The sequence below is a fragment of the Pygocentrus nattereri genome, chromosome 1, assembly GCF_015220715.1.
Source record: "Pygocentrus nattereri isolate fPygNat1 chromosome 1, fPygNat1.pri, whole genome shotgun sequence".
NCBI lineage: Eukaryota > Metazoa > Chordata > Actinopteri > Characiformes > Serrasalmidae > Pygocentrus > Pygocentrus nattereri.
In genome coordinates, this window is record NC_051211.1 from 30,371,643 (window position 1) to 30,388,840 (window position 17,198).

At 41.7% G+C, this 17,198-nt stretch overlaps 1 long non-coding RNA gene across 1 annotated transcript; it reads right to left on the minus strand.

The window, feature by feature from the left end:
* Positions 1-334: 334 nt before the first annotated feature.
* Positions 335-15,481, minus strand: LOC108434157. Its single transcript, XR_001858343.2, has 2 exons — positions 15,050-15,481; positions 335-1,376 (listed from the first exon to the last, which is right to left on the minus strand). It is a non-coding gene; the product is annotated as an uncharacterized LOC108434157 (long non-coding RNA).
* Between the last annotated feature and the right edge of the window lie 1,717 nt (positions 15,482-17,198).

Below are 17,198 nucleotides of genomic sequence, written 5' to 3' on the forward strand. Positions count from 1 at the left end.
CTGCCCAAAACATCATTATATCCTCTAGCAGGATGCAGATTCCAGATTCATTTTAAAAATATCAGTAAAAGCATTTAGCCTGTCATTTGTCACTTTTCATGATGTAGCCAATCAAAAAAAGAGGTCAAGTAAAACTGAATAGAACGGTTTTGCTTACATTTGCAATCAAAACGAGATTCTGCTTGAAGTTTAATATGAATTTACTGGCATATGTATAATTTTCTAGACTGTTATCACAGAGATTTGCTAAAACAACTTGAAAATTGACAAAATTTTCAACTGCAGTGCAAGTAAAAATGGCAGTGAAGAGACAAGAGGACAGAACAAAAAACAGTTTCTTGGTGAAATATTCAATTTTTTTTAATTTCACAGCTAAAATATAATGCAACCTTCCACCCCCAAGATAGCAATGAATTTTTGGCCCAAAGGTAGCCCACATCTGCCATTCTCTTATGGCCACATTTGGCCGTGAATCAGGATAAGACTCAGGATAAGTCTGGCTGCGTCAACTCATCCACAGGTCCACTATATATGGGCCAAATCTGGGCCAAATAAATTGACCATTTATGACACTTTATATTTCAGCCTTTGCTCTAACATCATTCACTCAACTGTATTCTCTCAGATATCATCTCAGATATAAACATGTTATTTTAGCATCAGTTAGCTGGAACCAAGCCTGTGCTGATGGGTGGCATGTTTGTCCTACTAAGCTGTCGTTAGCCTACCCAAAACACTACAGTCCTAGATACCACAGAACAAATCTTTGTCATTCCAACACCACATTAGTTTTTATCATCTACACTTGTTTCAGCAGAGCACCTGTTAGTCAGGATCAAGTCTGTACTACGGGGTATGCCACTGTTTTGGTCTGTAGCTCATTAAGCCTACGTTAAGTCAGCCAATAAGGCTACAGATCTAAACACCATGGAACAGGTTTAATTTTGTATCGGTGCCCCTTCAATGACAGTTTCAAACAAAGTTCCAGTCGGCAAAGAAAGATGGTCATGACATCTTTCATGACAACCATGATTCTAAATGTTGACAAAACTGTATCTCTATTTCTCTATCTATTTATGTATCTGTCTATCTTCTGGTTGGCTGCTTCCTCTGAGCCCTATGAGCTACAGTGTAACAGAAGTGTCTCTCTCTTTCTCGCAGCGGTGGAGCGGATGAGATTTCTTCGTTTTTTGCTCATTTCCTGTCCCCCAAGCTCCATTTCCAGCTCACAAAAGAAGCCATTAGTGTGTGGAGTGTGCTCAGAGCATGGTTCTGAAAGGCAGCAGGTATTAGCGGGTCCAAGGGGACGTCAGAGAGAGGAGGAGGCGGAGATCAGGCTGACCCACCATCCTCTGGAGGACATTTCCACACCCGGGCTGTGGAGGAGAGAAAGGTACAATGAAGGCAGGAAAAAATACCCTTTAACCCAAATGTAGGCTGTGAGGCTAATGTGAAAGCTCATAGATGCAATTGAAATGTTTGTAAACATAAATGTTGGCTATATTTCTGGGTAAATAAATTGCATACAGTCAGCAGAAGAGCGTACAGTATTATTGCATACTGGAAAATCAGTGGCCATTACTGAGTGCTTTGCTATTGGTTGTTAACAATTCCGGTTGGTTTTCTTTGGGTTCATTCATCAGACTATAACACTTTTTTAAAATGACGTATTTATTTTGCAGACATGGCTTCATCACTTCAGTTGTTGTTTGTAAAGTCACACTGAAGATGGAAAAAACACCGACATGACTCGTTTTAAGTTTGCATCAGTAAAATGACTGCTACTTCAAGCACACGGATCTTTTATATTTATAAAACTGTTGTTTAGATGAAAAGGTCAGGCTTTGCATAGCATTGAGGTAACACGTAAATCTTTTTTAACAAGTTTTTAACAAGTAATAAACATCACAAAGCATTCAAACTCAGTTCCAAAAATTTAGGGCAGTGAATACAATGCACTTAAAAACATAAAGCAATTTTTTATAAATCTCCCTTGACCTGTATTTAAACAAAAGCAGTTTAGAGACAAGATATGTAATGTTTTATCTGATCAACTTCATTGTTTCATTTATTTTTTTGTATTTTTTATTTTTTTTTTGGTAAATTTTGTAAATGTTCATTCTGAAACTGGTGCTTGAAACACATCCCAAAAACAGAGCAATTCAGTACTAGAAACCTTTAAAAAATGTTAAAATATATCTTAAACAGGTGATGCAGTAATGCTTGTGTATGAATGGAGCATCCAGGAAAGGCCTTGTCCTGCATGTGTGAATAAACTACTTGTCCCTGTCACACTTCCTGGTTCTCAGTTGGACTCACTTCACTATGAACTCCAACTCCCATGATCCCTCAGTTTGTCGCGTGACGCCACCCACTAATCATCAGCCAACCAGCAGATCTAAGTCGTCTGATTACTGATTGCCTTCACTTGTAGACTTGAATATTTAATCCAGGCTGTTTCGCTGTTACTTTGTGAAGTTTTGCCCCTGTTTCATCAGTGCATACTAAGCTGGTTACTTGTTCACTGCTCATGGCTTAGCCCATGTTTGACCTTTCTTTGTTTCTTATGACTTGTGGACTATTCCCTCTTGGCTTGGTTTACATGTTAGTTAGATCTCTTGGTTTTGACCCTTGCTTGTTAATGACTAGGATTTCACCTGCTCCCATGTTTTTTGTATCAGTTCTTTTTCAAATAAACCTCCCGGTTTATTTTATGTCTACAAGCGTCTAATTTGTCAACCTAGCATTACAGTCCCAAATGATGTCAGCTACCTTCCCTCTTCCCAAACAGTTTTCAACCAACTTTTGTGATTGTCTTTCAGTGTTTGCTTCTTGTCTTTTTGCTTTAGTGCTTTGTTTTTTCCCCTTCTTTGCCAGAGAGTTGGAGTCATGGCACATCAATTTTATTGTGGAACAAAAAACTATTTTAAGAGTTAGATTAATCCTCATAAGACCTTATTAATTCACTTATATATTGGGAACACTTTAATAAGTGGGAACTTGAGGTGTGTAGAAAATATTTATTAATGTGTGATTATCCTAAGAAAAGGAAATATTTAGGTTTGACATTTTGTCTGTGTATAAGGGAGCCTGTTGTAGATCACCAAAGATGTAGAGAAGTAAAATATATATTTTTAAGTCCAACCAGTTTATTTTATTTAATTACAAACTTTTTCATTCACTCTCACTCTAATTATTTCCTTGTCTTTCTATGTGAGGTTTCCTTGTCATTCCGAAAGCAAAGTGTAGGCAAACCTTGGAAAGAAAACATACCGTTAAGAGGGCGGTTCAGTCCAGGTTCTGGTCCATAACTCAGCTTTAATGAAATTTCAGGAACAGCTTACAAAAACACAGTGCTGTGCTAGCTCGCTGCTCTACTGTTAGCTGGTTAGTCTCTATTACCCATTACAACTACTGCCCTATCAGAACCTAGCCCTGCTAGGGCTTCGAAATGGAAGTCCCTGCAAATGAACTGAGCACAACAAATGCTAACATTACTTTTTTGTAAAGTAAATAGAACACAGGTGTGCTCAGATGCTTTCTACGGCACTTTCTGCAGCACTTTCTACAGTACCTTGCAATTTACAATACTGCACAGGTGTATTAGAATGTTAATGTCACCTACATGCTTTTTTAATATGATGCAGCAGTTTATCATGATGCTCTTTTCTGTGTGTAGTTCACAATAGCTGCCTGTAATCTGAGTATTTGGCTGTAAAAACCCAACAACACACTGTGTATCCTGTCGTTTACACTGATAGAACTGATAGAACAACACCCTGTCCCTCAAACAAACTACACTTCAGTACACGGCCTGACTTTGATTGTTATCCCTTCCAGCAATCCACTTCACTTCCCTAATAAACACATATCTGACACTGAAACTGTGGTGGAGTTTGCAGGAATCCAGCAGAGAGTGATTCATGCTTTTCTCCCAAACCACATAGTTAAAATTTCCATGGAAACAATGACATATCTGATTAGTGGAGCTCCCCTTTAGGACTGTGGGTAGTGTATTTCTTGAAGAGGAATGGAAGAATATAGTGTTTTTTTTTTTAAATACAAAGTTGGAATCAGCGTATCCAAAGGATTTTCTCATGACTTCAACAAGATCATACCAACATCTCATAGTTCATGGTAACTCTACATTGGCTAAAAATTCCCTATGAAAATTATGAATGGGGTTTTTACTTCTGGATCTAGACTCTATACCCTGCTGATTAGCATGTTGTGTGTCATTGTTAGCTATAAAAATGGAAAACAGCACAATGCATACTCAGAAACAGTAGTAGCATCTTGAAATGTGAATTTTTTTCCATACTTTTGTTTAATATTACATCATACTGTGTCAGAAATCACATAAGCAAGTTTATTAGAGTGATTAATACCTTGACATGGTTTAAGTATATGATGATTTAGGTAGCAGTTGGCAACATTCTAATAAGCATGAAAATACTTAAGCATTACAATAAGCCTATAGCTCCGAGGCTAAAACAAAAGACTCAAACTTTAGACAGCAGGCATGTCTTGGTTGATCAACTACATTAGGGGAAAAGGGGCAAAACTACATGAATCTGATTTTTTTAAAAGCAAAATTGCTTGAAAACACAAATACATCATAACGTTATACACTGTATATCAGTTATACACTGTGTGCACAATTATTAGGCAAATCTTATTTTTGAGGATTATTTTTTATTAATGACCAACTACAGTGCTCTCTGTTAATCCAAAATGTTAATAAACCTCAAACATGAATGTTTAAGAAAGTAAAAGTGAAGTTTTGGCTTTCTTAGGAGAATATCTATATGTGCACATTTATTGGGCAACTATAATGGTGCAGAATTATTACGCAGCTAAATGAAAAAACACATTTTCCCATCTCACTTTATTTTCTTCTGTTCAAGTGAGAATTATAAACAAACAACTCAAAACTTTCCAATGAACATTTCTGAGAAGAAAAAAAAAAATTAGTGACCAATATAGCCACCCTTCTTTTCAATAACAATGATAAGCCTTCCATTCATGGAGTCTGTCAGTTTCTTGATCTGTTGGCAATCAACTTTTTGTGCAGCAGCAACCACAGCCTCCCAGACACTGTTCAGAGAGGTGTACTGTTTTCCTTCACTGTAAATCTCCTGTTTAAGAATTGCCCACAAAATTGCCTAAAAATGATAATATGGTGAAAATACTCACTTGCCTAATAATTGTGCACACAGTGTATGCTTTGCCAGAAAAGAGTTTCTTAAATACTCAGTACTCTATCAATTATTATCATGGAGTTACTATTACTGTAAAACAACATCAGTGTTCATTATAATGGCTGTTCAAGCACACCCACCTTTATCTAAGGAGAAGTACTGTATGGCATTTGAACACAGATATTAAAGCCCAGATCACTTTGCCGGCGTAATAAAGGAAAGAAAATGGAATTTGGCCTTCTGGCAGCACCTCTGTGTCAAACAGACTGACATTCAATTAGTTTCCCAAGCAGAACAACACAACCGATGCTGCATGAAGTGTCATTATAACAGAATAACCAATACATTTACATGAGCAAGACATTTGTACACAAGTGTGTTTCAATTCAGTTGTCTAAACCTGTGTCAAGAACTAATTCTGCTGCTGAAATAATTTGTCTTTGGATAGCAGTTACTCTCAGCATGCTTTAATTGACTAGAAACGTTCTTGACGTTAACAATTAAAGCACCACCTTTCTGACACTGGCTTTTCATTTCGACGGTTTCTGCATGATGTATTTTCTCATTTTAAAGTAGATGAAGCAGAATCTAATCGTGAGAAACTTTCTTGGAACAGTCCATCCATCCATCCATCCATCCATCCATCCATCCATCATCTTCCGCTTCTCCGGGCTTCGGGTCGCAGGGGCTGCATCCTAAGCAATGAGGCCCAGACCTCCCTTTCCCCAGCCACTTCCACTAGCTCCCTGGGGGGATTCAGAGGCGCTCCCAGGCCAGCTGGGCGATATAGTCACGCCAGCGTGTCCTGGGTTTTCTCATTTCGGCCGCTTGTATTCGCGATCTTGTTCTTTCGGTCATTACCCAAAGCTCATGACCATAGGTGAGGGTGGGAACGGAGATCGAACAGTAAATAACTTATGAATTAGAATCGGTGACAAAGGGCTGCCCTGACAGAGTCCAACTCTTACTGGGAACGAGACTGACTTACTGCAGGCCATGGGAACCAAACTCCTGCTTTGTTTGTACAGGGCCTGAATGGCTCGTAGCAAAGAGCCATGTACCCCGTACTCCCGAAGCACCTCCCACAGAATACCCCGGGGAGCACAGTCGAATGCCTTCTCCAAATCCACAAAGCACATGTGGACTGGTTGGGCAAACTCCCATGAACCCTCCAGAATCCTGGAGAGGGTAAAGAGTTGGTCCAGTGTCCCACGACCAGGGTGGAACCCTCACTGCTCCTCCTGAATCCGAGGTTCGACTATAAGCCAGACTCTCTTCTCCAGTACCCCTGCAGAGACCTTACCAGGGAGGCTGAGGAGTGTGATTCCCCTGTAGTTGGAACACACCCTCCGGTCCCCCTTTTTAAAAAGAGGCACCACCACCCCAGTCTGCCAATCCAGTGGCACCGCCCCCGATGTCCACGCAATGTTGAAAAGGCGTGTCAGCCAAGACAGCTCCACAACATCCAGAGCCTTGAGGAACTCGGGACAGATCTCATCCACCCCTGGAGCCCTGCCGCCAAGGAGCTTTTTAATTACCTTAGCGACTTCAGCCTCAGTAATGGACAAGCCTATTCTCGTGTCTGCCTCTTCACTGAACGTGTCGGTGGGATTGAGAAGGTCCTCAAAGTATTCCTTCCACCGCCCAATGACATCTTCAGTCGAAGTCAGCAGCACACCATCTCCACTATATACAGTGCTAGTGGCACACTGCTTTCCCCTTCTGAGTCGCCTGACGGTTTGCCAGAATCTTTTCGGAGCCGACTTAAATTCACTTTCCAAGGCCTCACGAAACTCTTCCACACCCGGGTTTTTGCCTTGGCAATGACTGAAGCCGCAGATCGCTTGGCCTGTCGATACCTGCCAGCTGCCTCTGGTGACCTACAGGCCAACCATGAGTAGGACTGCTTCTTCAGCTTGACGGCATCTCTCACCTGGGGTGTCCACCACCAGGTTCGAGGACTACCGCCCCGACAGGCACCAACTACCTTGCGACCACAGCTACAGTCAGCCGCTTCAACAATGGAGGAGTGGAACATGGCCCATTCTGAGTCAATGTCCCTCACCTCCCCCGATATCTGGTCAAAGTTCTGATGGAGGTGTGAGTTAAAGATCAATCTGACAGGTTCTTCTGCCAGATATTCCCAGCAAACCCTCACTATACATTTGGGTTTGCCTGGTCTGACTGGCATCTTCCCCCACCACCTGATCCAACTCACCACCAGGTGGTGATTAATTGACAGCTCAGCTCCTCTCTTTACCCGAGTGTCCAAAACACATGGCCGTAAGTCCGCTGACACGACTACAAAGTCAGTCATTGAACTGCGGCCTAGGGTGTCCTGGTGCCATGTGCACTTATGGACATCCTTGTGTTCAAACATGGTGTTCGTTATGGACAAACTGTGGTTTGCACAGAAGTCCAAAAACTGAACACCACTCGGGTTCAGATCAGAGAGGCCATTCCTCCCAATCACACCCCTCCAGGTCACACTGTCATTGCCCACGTGAGCATTGAAATCCCCCAGTAGGACAATAGACTCTCCAGGAGGAGCACTTTCAAGCACCCTTCCCAAGGACTCTAGGAAGGCTGGGTACTCTGAACTGCTGTTCGGTGCATAAGCACAGACAGCAGTCAGGACCCGTTCCCCAACCCGAAGGCGTAGGGAAGCTACCCTCTCGTCCACCGGAGAAAACCCCAACATACAGGCGCTGAGTCGAGGGGCTATGAGAAAGCCCACACCTGTCCACCGCCTCTCACCATGGGTAACTCCAGAAAAGAATAAAGTCCAGCCCCTCTCAAGGAGATTGGACCCAGAGCCCAAGCTGTGTGTTGAGCCTGTGACTATAGGTGAGCCTGACTATATCTAGCCGGTATCTCTCAACCTTGCGCACCAACCAAGGCTCCTTCCCCGTTAGTGAGGTAACATTCCAAGTTCTAAAAGCCAGTTTCAGCAACCGAGGATCAGAACGTCACGGCCCACGCCTTCGGACACTGCCCGATCCACAACATCCTGGAACAGTGACATCACTATACTATATTGGCCACTATATTAGAAACCTCTTCTTTGTACTCCCACTAACTGACCACTTTATTAGAAACACCTACCTTGTTCTTTTACTTTCTGGCCACTTTATTAGAAACATTTATTGTACTTTATTGTACTTCCACTGATCTTTTTGTAAAATATGCACTCCAGATATTTTTCAATAAAGTTGTTCATTAGTGTGCTTTTTATCACTGTTAAGGAGTGTTTTTTGCATGCTAGTGAGCTTGCTTACAGGTCATCGTTCAGGCACAACTTAAAGAGACTTTGGTTTGTGGGGGGTGTCACAATTGGCTCTTCCCACTCCATGTGCTTTTTGTTTTGGTTTAGCCCCCTCGTTTCATGACTCCACCACTGATTGTTTTCACCTGTCCCTCGACAGCCCTGTTGTATTTAAGCCCTGTGTTTGCCCCTTGTGTTTGCTGGTCTTTGTTGGTTGTATGGTGTTGTTTGTATGTTTGATTCTGGTTTCTGTCACGTCTGCCCCCCGATCTATCCGTGTTGGCTCTATGACCCTGGACCGTTTGGATTATGACCCTGGATTTGCCCATAATGTGTCTCTTATCTCCGCATATGGGTCCGCCTCCTCACTCCTTGTTACAGGGGGACTGTGCAAAAGAGCTGCTGATGAAAAATTTGATTGTTCACTTGATGTCAGCATCATAAACACAAAAGATAAACATTTCTCAAATTAAATTATCAACATTGTTCAGAACTTGGTAGCCAATAGGGCATTTATGTAGCCTATCGCTAAAAACATAAACCAGTGGAAAACTAAACTTACATAAACATAAAACGCATCAATCAGGCATTGCATTATGACCACCTCCTTGTTTCTACGCTCTTTGTCCATTTTATCAGCATCCATTTACTTTATACGTGCATTATGTAGTTCTACAAAAGACTGTAGTCCATCTGTTTCTCTGATACTAGCCCCCATTTTACCCTGTTCTTCAGTGGTCAGGACCCCCATGGACCCTCACAGAGCAGATACTGTTTTGGTAGTGTGTTAATGTATGTAGTGCTGGTACGAGTGGATCAGATACAGCAGTGCTGCTGGGGTTTTTAAACACTGTGTCTACTCCCTGTCCACTCTACACTCCTACCTTGTTAGTCCACCTTATGATAGCTCATCTGCTGCTGCACAGTTTGTGTTGGTCATACTCTAGTCCTTCATCAGTGGTCACAGGACGCTGTTGGCTGGATATGTTTGGTTGGTGGCCTATTCTCAGTCCAGCAGTGACAATGAGGTGTTTCAAAACTCCAGCAGCACTCCTGTGTCTGATCCACACGTACCAGCACAACACAATTAACATGCCACCACCACATCTGTGTTACTGCAGTGCTGAGAATGATCCACCATAACATGGTATGCAGAGAAACAGTTGGACTACAGTCTGTAACTTTAGAACTACAAAGTACAGCTATAAAGTAAGTGGAGCTGATAAAATGGACAAAGCGTAGAAACAAGGAGGTGGTCATAATGTTATGCCTGATCAGTGTAAGTTGACAGCCCTTTCAAGTAATCTCAAATAGACTTGGTTATGTGGTTTCTGAAACTACTCTACTACACTACTTTCTATAAAAATAGACAAAAATGTTGCAAAGATAAAAAAAACAGTAGCAGCAGTAATTTAGAAGCCCGAATTATTTTCATTCTTTGTCCCTGTAACAAAGGACAGGTGTAAATTTAATTTTGGTCCGCTTGAAATGTACACGTTTGTTTTTGAAACATCTTTCCAACTCTCCAGAGGGCTATGAAGGCAAAATCGACTCTAGCACGCCTCCTCATCCTTCCATTTTCTTATAGCTCCCGCTTTGCTTTCTCTCAGATCATTATAACACTCTGAAAGTGTTTAACGGCGTCCAAGAGAGACGCTTCTCTCCACAACAACAGATCAATGCAGAGACGGACGAATGAGGCCAGAGGCAGCAGCTGCATCACTTTATGCACTTTAGCCTGCCTGCTCTTTACCTATTTCAACCATTAGAGCTGAACAGCAGCAGATGCCGGCCGCCTCTAGAGAGCGTGACTGAACACCGTCATAGCTTAGCTTTGGCCACAGCAGCAGCTCCAAACAGAATTGATCTTAGTATTGTATTAGTCTGCAGGCCAAGAAACTCTGTAACTGATCATTAGGGACTATTGATCCAAGCAAATAATTGACATCATATCTGGAGAATCCATAAAATCGTGGCTGTATCTGAATGTCCCACATTTACAACATGATATTACATTCACTCTTACTTAATCATAGTAAGTCATACTTAATAATCTTTTACCGGAGCTGAATGTGTTAGTGTGGTTTTAGGAATATATTTCCACTCAACATGACACTTGGACAGTGTTTTTGGAAAGAAAATTGTCTATGGCTAAAATATATGTTAGCTTTTTAACATATGCTAAACTATCTTATCAGTGTATTTTGAATCTTAACTTTTTTTCATACATAACAAAATGTATACTCTGACATATATGTAGACAAACGTGCTGTACCGTCATTAAATTATATTTTGAATATATGATGTATGTAATCAACCCTATACTTATCTACAAGTCTACTTTTACTTTCGTTTAGCTTGAGTGTATAGAACTGAAAATAAATACAGAGGTGCTTTGGAACTTATTCTTGCTGCAGTGTGACTCACTGCAGTAAATGCTAAAGCCCACAAATGTACGTGGATCCAAACAAGCTGACCTGAAATCTCTTCTTATTCAGGTGTTGACAGAAGTTCTGAAGAGAGACCTGCTGATGATAATCATTGCACTGCATCTTAATGTATGCTGATGCAGAGCACCGTCCACAGCCACTGTGAAGGGACAATAGAAAATGGGCATATCGTACTCAATTCCTGAAGAGTGAAAGCGCTTAGAAAACCCCTCTGAGAGTGATGCAACTGTAGTTGCATATATCCCCACGTGTCTAACAATGTTTTCACTTGGAAAACTGTCAACCACCTCTTGTAACGAGGGGAAGTGTGTCTTGTTTGGCTTAGTTTGCAACATATTTTTATGGAGTAGTTGAAGCTTTGTAGCAAAGAACTTATATGTATATAGCTGGCCCACCACAGCATCTTTTCCTTGCAGACTGGTGTTTAGTGCATTCACTTTGTGACATCACCTAAAAATGCCATAACTGCCAGCTAAGCAGGATCGGTTCCCACCCTTGATGTCCCTTTATAGTTAGCAACTGTGCTATGTCTGTTCTAAGTAAGTAAAAGTGCTACAACACAGATCCACAACAGAGCCATCAGACTCTGGTAAATGACATTGCTATAGTCATGACAGTCCATTTGCTATAGTCATGACATGGTTGAATTTCAGGCACTTGGTGCACAGAGCCTGCTAGTGTATTAAGCACTGAAGTGTAATGGAGCTCCTGCCCTGCTCACTGACTTTACTGCAAACGAGTGAGGCTAATCCACTCTGCTCACCCATCATCATTGGTCAGTAACTATTCCACTCAGCTGGTTCCAGGTCAGTTTTATGTCTTCTACTGGACAGACTGAAATAAATCCATTCTTCTTGTCAGGCCCTTCAGACTCTGGAGATCCATTTGCCAGTGATATTTTTAAGTTAGCATTCACACCTCTCACAAAGATTAGCAGCTGGGCAGTATCAGTCACATCCATACTTTCATCACAAACTAATGAAAAACATTCAAAAGTATGACCCCTCTTGCTCGGTCATTTCTCGACATCTGATATTTCGTCCTCAATTCTCTGGGCTATAGTCTTATGGGCAAGACTGATAGTCATAAAGTCCTGCTTCTTTTTAGGGCAAATGACATTGAACACTTTAGTTAAGCACTCTTTCATGATTTTGCCATCAGAAAAGGGTTTTCCATACATAGCGATTAGCCATCTAATAACTCACTCTGGTCACATTCTCCTGCACCCCAATGTGCCCTGAAGAAAAGTTGCTGCTGTACGATTAGGGGAGCTTCCAGGTGTTTAAGTTTCTTTGCCCCCTCATCCCTTGAATATTTACTGTATAAAGCCCATGCTTTGTTTCATAATGTCTCTGAATATTAAATTCCTTCACTACCACAGTAGCCTCTTGGCATATGAGGCACAAGCATTTGCTGTCAACTTTCCATTTTTTTGGAATCTCCAGTTGCAGTCTTTATTAGTCTGTAATTATTTTCTTGAACTCCCATTATGCACAGTAGGATAGTCTAATGCTGTGATTGGTCACGTGCGGACATGCCTCACGACTGTTGAGTGTGTCATTCAAATCAACCTCTCCCTTTATATATATATATATATATATATATATATATATGTGTGTGTGTGTGTGTGTGTGTGTGTGTGTGTGTGTGATTGCTGTGGACAGGCTGGGTTCACTAAACTATAGCCTAAACTTTTGCAGTGTGTGCAGTGTGCATAATTCATTTTTTGAATTTTTCACAGAAAATATGATACTGTTACACTGGGGCTGCTGAGGCAGATGAGGAGATGCACCCATTGTTAAACTTTATTCTGAACATACAGAGAATAGGCAGGAATATAAATAGTGTACAAATCCCTGAATATAAGAGTAAATAAGAATGTGAGATGAAAAGAAGGGCTGGATCTGATATGAACATGAAACAGAACATGAAACAGGACAGGAGACAGAACTAGAAGCTGGACTAGAGACGACAGAGGAGACTGGACATTGGGCTGAACCAGAGCTGGAACATGAGACAGAACAGGAGAGAGAACTGGAGGCTGGACTAGAGACGACACAGGAGACAGGGGAAGATACAGAATGATAGGTGTCAGACTGAGCAGACAGTAGAAAGTGGGGCCTAGCAGGGAACTGAAATGGTTGTTGGGTGACTAGAATAGTGGGGAAATGGACAGGTGGCTAAGTAGGAACATGGAGTGAAGCTGGAACAGGATGCTGAGGGGCCGGCTCTGGCACCGGAGTGGTACGCTGAGGACCCGGCACTGGAATGGGAGCAGGATGCTAAGGGGTCAGCACTTGAACGCGAGAGGCCTGGGTCACAGGACCTGATGGTGTATGGATGAGAGTGTTTTTATTTATTTGTTTGTTTATTGCCATCAAGTTGGTTCCAACTCTTGATAGCCATATGTATAGTGTTTCTCCATAAATATTCATATTGACCTCAATTTTCATCTTTTCACAGCTTCTTTACCTTTTGATAGTTGTAGCATGTTAGCCTGTAATCACAATATACAGAGGAATCAAGGTTTGATTTTTCCCCATCCAGTACCTATAGAAGTATACACACATATTGCTATAACAATAAGAGTATCCACAAACACAGTGCTATACCAAGAGTGTTCCTAGTGATATATTAGCCTGTCAAAGTAAGTCACTTTGTGAATCAATTAACATGATACTTAATTGCAGTAGCCCTAGTTGCCCAGATTAATTTGGGGAACTCACCATAACAGACGTTATAAAAACTTTCTTCTGTATGTTGCTTGGAATCACATATTTCCACTGAGGGCTCCCCATCCCCAAACTTTTACAGTGCAACTTTAAACTAGACAGGGGTTTGTGAAATCGGTTCAGGAAAGCATTACAGATTTAACCTCTTAAAATCCCAGACCTATTGCATACTAAGGTTTATTATTCAGTAACTAATGGGACTTCAGTGCAAACTGGATAAGCTATACTTAGCTAATAGAAGTGTATAATAAAACTTTGGGTCTGCTAGTGGGCCCTGACCATTTAAGGGTTTAAAGTGTTTGATCAATGAAAGAAGACTGCAGAATCGGTTTTAGATGACACTATTTAAATCTCTGATAAAATGCAGCAGCATACATACACTATATCTCTTAATGTTTCCAATCACCCCTTCTAAAAATGAATTCCACTTCTTTAAGGTGCACCCTTTGCTGACATGTGTTCACTGGTGAATGCAGTTTCTATAATCTCTATAGAAAAGCACTGACCAACTGAATGGGATCTGGACCACCTGCACATGAGCCTAAGGCCAGGGGTGTAAAGACCATCAGCACTGAACTGTGGAGCAGTGGAACTGTGTTCTGTGGAGTGATGAAACTCCATCTAGTACCTTTTGAGTTGGAGTAGTTCTAAATGCAAAGGCCGCTTTAGTTATTGTTTCTATCTAATACTGGACAGCTGATCAGTCTGCCATCCGTGCCCCAATAATGAACGCTCTTACAAAACCACTTAGATCTTTTCCTTATGCCATTTTTATCCAAAACTGGACTTAACTGTATAAGCAAGTTCACATGTCTGGAAGTATTTACACTTTATATGTGTAGCGTCCCTATCTCTTTATAAGGAATATTCTCCAAAGGTACCCACAACTAATAAGGATGGGGCACGGGAGTCGATATGTACTTGTTACCTCTGACTCTAAACTCTAACTGGACTGCAGCGTGAATAAAAACACAGGCATTTACAGGGTATTAAAATTCCCAAATTTGCATATTTTATTGACCGCTCCTTTAGGAGCTCTGTATAATATACTCTCTCAGCCCTTTTCTCCTCTTAAAAATACACAATGTAGTGATCCCTTTACAGTCACACAACTAAATAGGCAAACAAACAATTACATTTACAACCAAAAACCCATAAACAAACATAAGGTGATGAAACTTACCAACGCAGTATCGCGGTAGAAATATAAACACGCGCGCTCGTTTTAGCGATGTTGTGAATACTAATATATAGGCTGGCACGTTAACGCTTAGTCTGTAACCCCCGTTGCAGGCCTGTTATGGTGCTAGAGTACGTTGAGGCCTTGAAACAATAAAACACTGGCCGCTTCACTCCAGGCGGAGCCAAAAAAAAGTAAACAAAAGAGTAGCGCTACAATACCTGAACTCCTGGGTGGTGTCTCACTCCTGGCTCATTACTACCCTCCGTCGAGGCTCTACCCGCTCGCCCACAGCGAAGTCACGTCACCCGCAACAACGCGACGATCCACTCACACTCTTGCTCTCTCTGTCTCTCTCGACGCCGTCGAGGCTTCCCACAACGGTGCTTGGAACGAAGAGCTTTCGGTCACAGTCTCACTAATTTCTCGGCAGCGGTACAGCAAAAGTTCCACGTTCACCATGAACAATGAATCCGTGTTCTGGACTAGTTTGGCTAAGCCTGCCAAACTGAAACAAAAGCTAGCTGCGTGCTAGGCTAGCACACTAAGAGCAAGGTTACAGTCGAAAATACACTGAACTCCACAGCCAAACCAGCTGTCTAACTGACACCTGCTAAAACTGCTCTTAACTTTACTTCAAATGCCTTGAAGTCCCAAATTTCTCTTTCTGTTACGCAAACTCAACCAACTCTTCTCTCTACTCTTCTCTCTTTTTTCTACTAAGGAGCCAATCACGAAACACCATGTTCTAAAACCCACGATTTAAGCCAAAAAGAAAAGATGGGGTACAGACAGACGAACTGAAAAATAGGTTGCACCAAGCACATGTTGGACCTGTACATTCCAACCGACCCTTGAACGTATTCTTTTCCAAAAAGTGAACATTAACATTGAAAATAAAAACATTTTAATACAATGGTGAAGAACAAATCAAGGTTATTTATTTATTAACTGTTTTTCTTTCAAGGGGCTACATATGTTTCTCCACTTATTTATTCAGGCTTTTTCTTTCATCATCCATCTGTAGGCGGAACTGAGTAATAGTACACATATACACTATCTGAATGTCCTGTGTGATTATTAATATTGCATAGAAACTCCATCATGCACAATATGTTACAACTTTCAGTGGCGTTTGTGGACTGGCACAGGTCAAGCTTTGGGCCAATCCTGGCCCAGTGTTTCTGGGTTTGGCTGGATGCTGGCCAGTACTATGAGTCAGAAGGACTGCAGGTTTTGAAGGGCAGTGAGGAGGGTGCAGCTGGTGCCCCTGCTGACAGTAAACTCAGCCAAACCTGCAGAAACACAGCCAGCCAGCCGCTGCTGGGACACCTTCTGTCCTCAAAGGACAGACACTCATACATCTTTATCTGTAGCTCTCTCTCTCTCCATACTCCATTCACTATACATTGGTGCTGGTCATTCGTTGGTTGCTAAGCTAAATGCTGCAGCGAGGCTTTTAACACGTACATCCCGGAAAGAACATATTACTCCGGTTTTGGCTTCACTCCACTGGCTCCATAAACTTTTGCTTTTAGTGTATAAGTCTCTGCATGGGTTAGCTCCCAGCTACTTGGTTGAATTGCTTGTGCCCTATGTTCCTGCACGGGCCCTAAGATCTGCTGATCAGGTTCGACTGGTGGTACCCAAGTCGAGGCGTTTGCTCGGTCCCCCCGAAACTGTGGAATGAGCTGCCGCTGCAGATTCGATTGGCACCCACTCTGTCACGTTTTAAATCTAGTCTTAAAGCTCATTACTATTCCACTGCTTTTATGTAATTAGTTTTATCTCTTTTCAATTGTTTTTACTAGTACTGTAAGTTCTACAGTACTAGTAAAAACAATTGTTTTTAAGGTTTGTATTTGTGCAGCACTTTGGTCAACTAACATGTGTAAAATGTGCTCTATAAATAAATTGACATTGACACACACACACACACACACTCGTGTGAAGTGTGAATTTTGTCCATGTTTGTAGATAACAGTGTGTCATACAGTGCCAGAAACCACGTAAGTAAGTCTATGTGAGATTACTTAAGAACTCCATATGGTGATGGTTTAGGCAAGCAATTAGCACCATGCTAACTCAGTGGTGTCAGGATGCTGCCTGCAGGACACTATTGGCTAGATGTTTTGGTTGGTGGACTGTTCTCAGTCCAGCAGTGACACTGAGGTGTTTAAAAACTCCAGTAGCACTGCTGTGTCTGATAGCAGCACAACACACATTAACACACCATCCTAAACACACACACACACATGGCCTATACTTCCATTGTTATGCTGATGATATTCAGTTATATCTCAGTACACACACACCTTCAGATACCAACTCCCAGCTAGAGTTCTCACCCACACTAAGCATTCAGCTCAT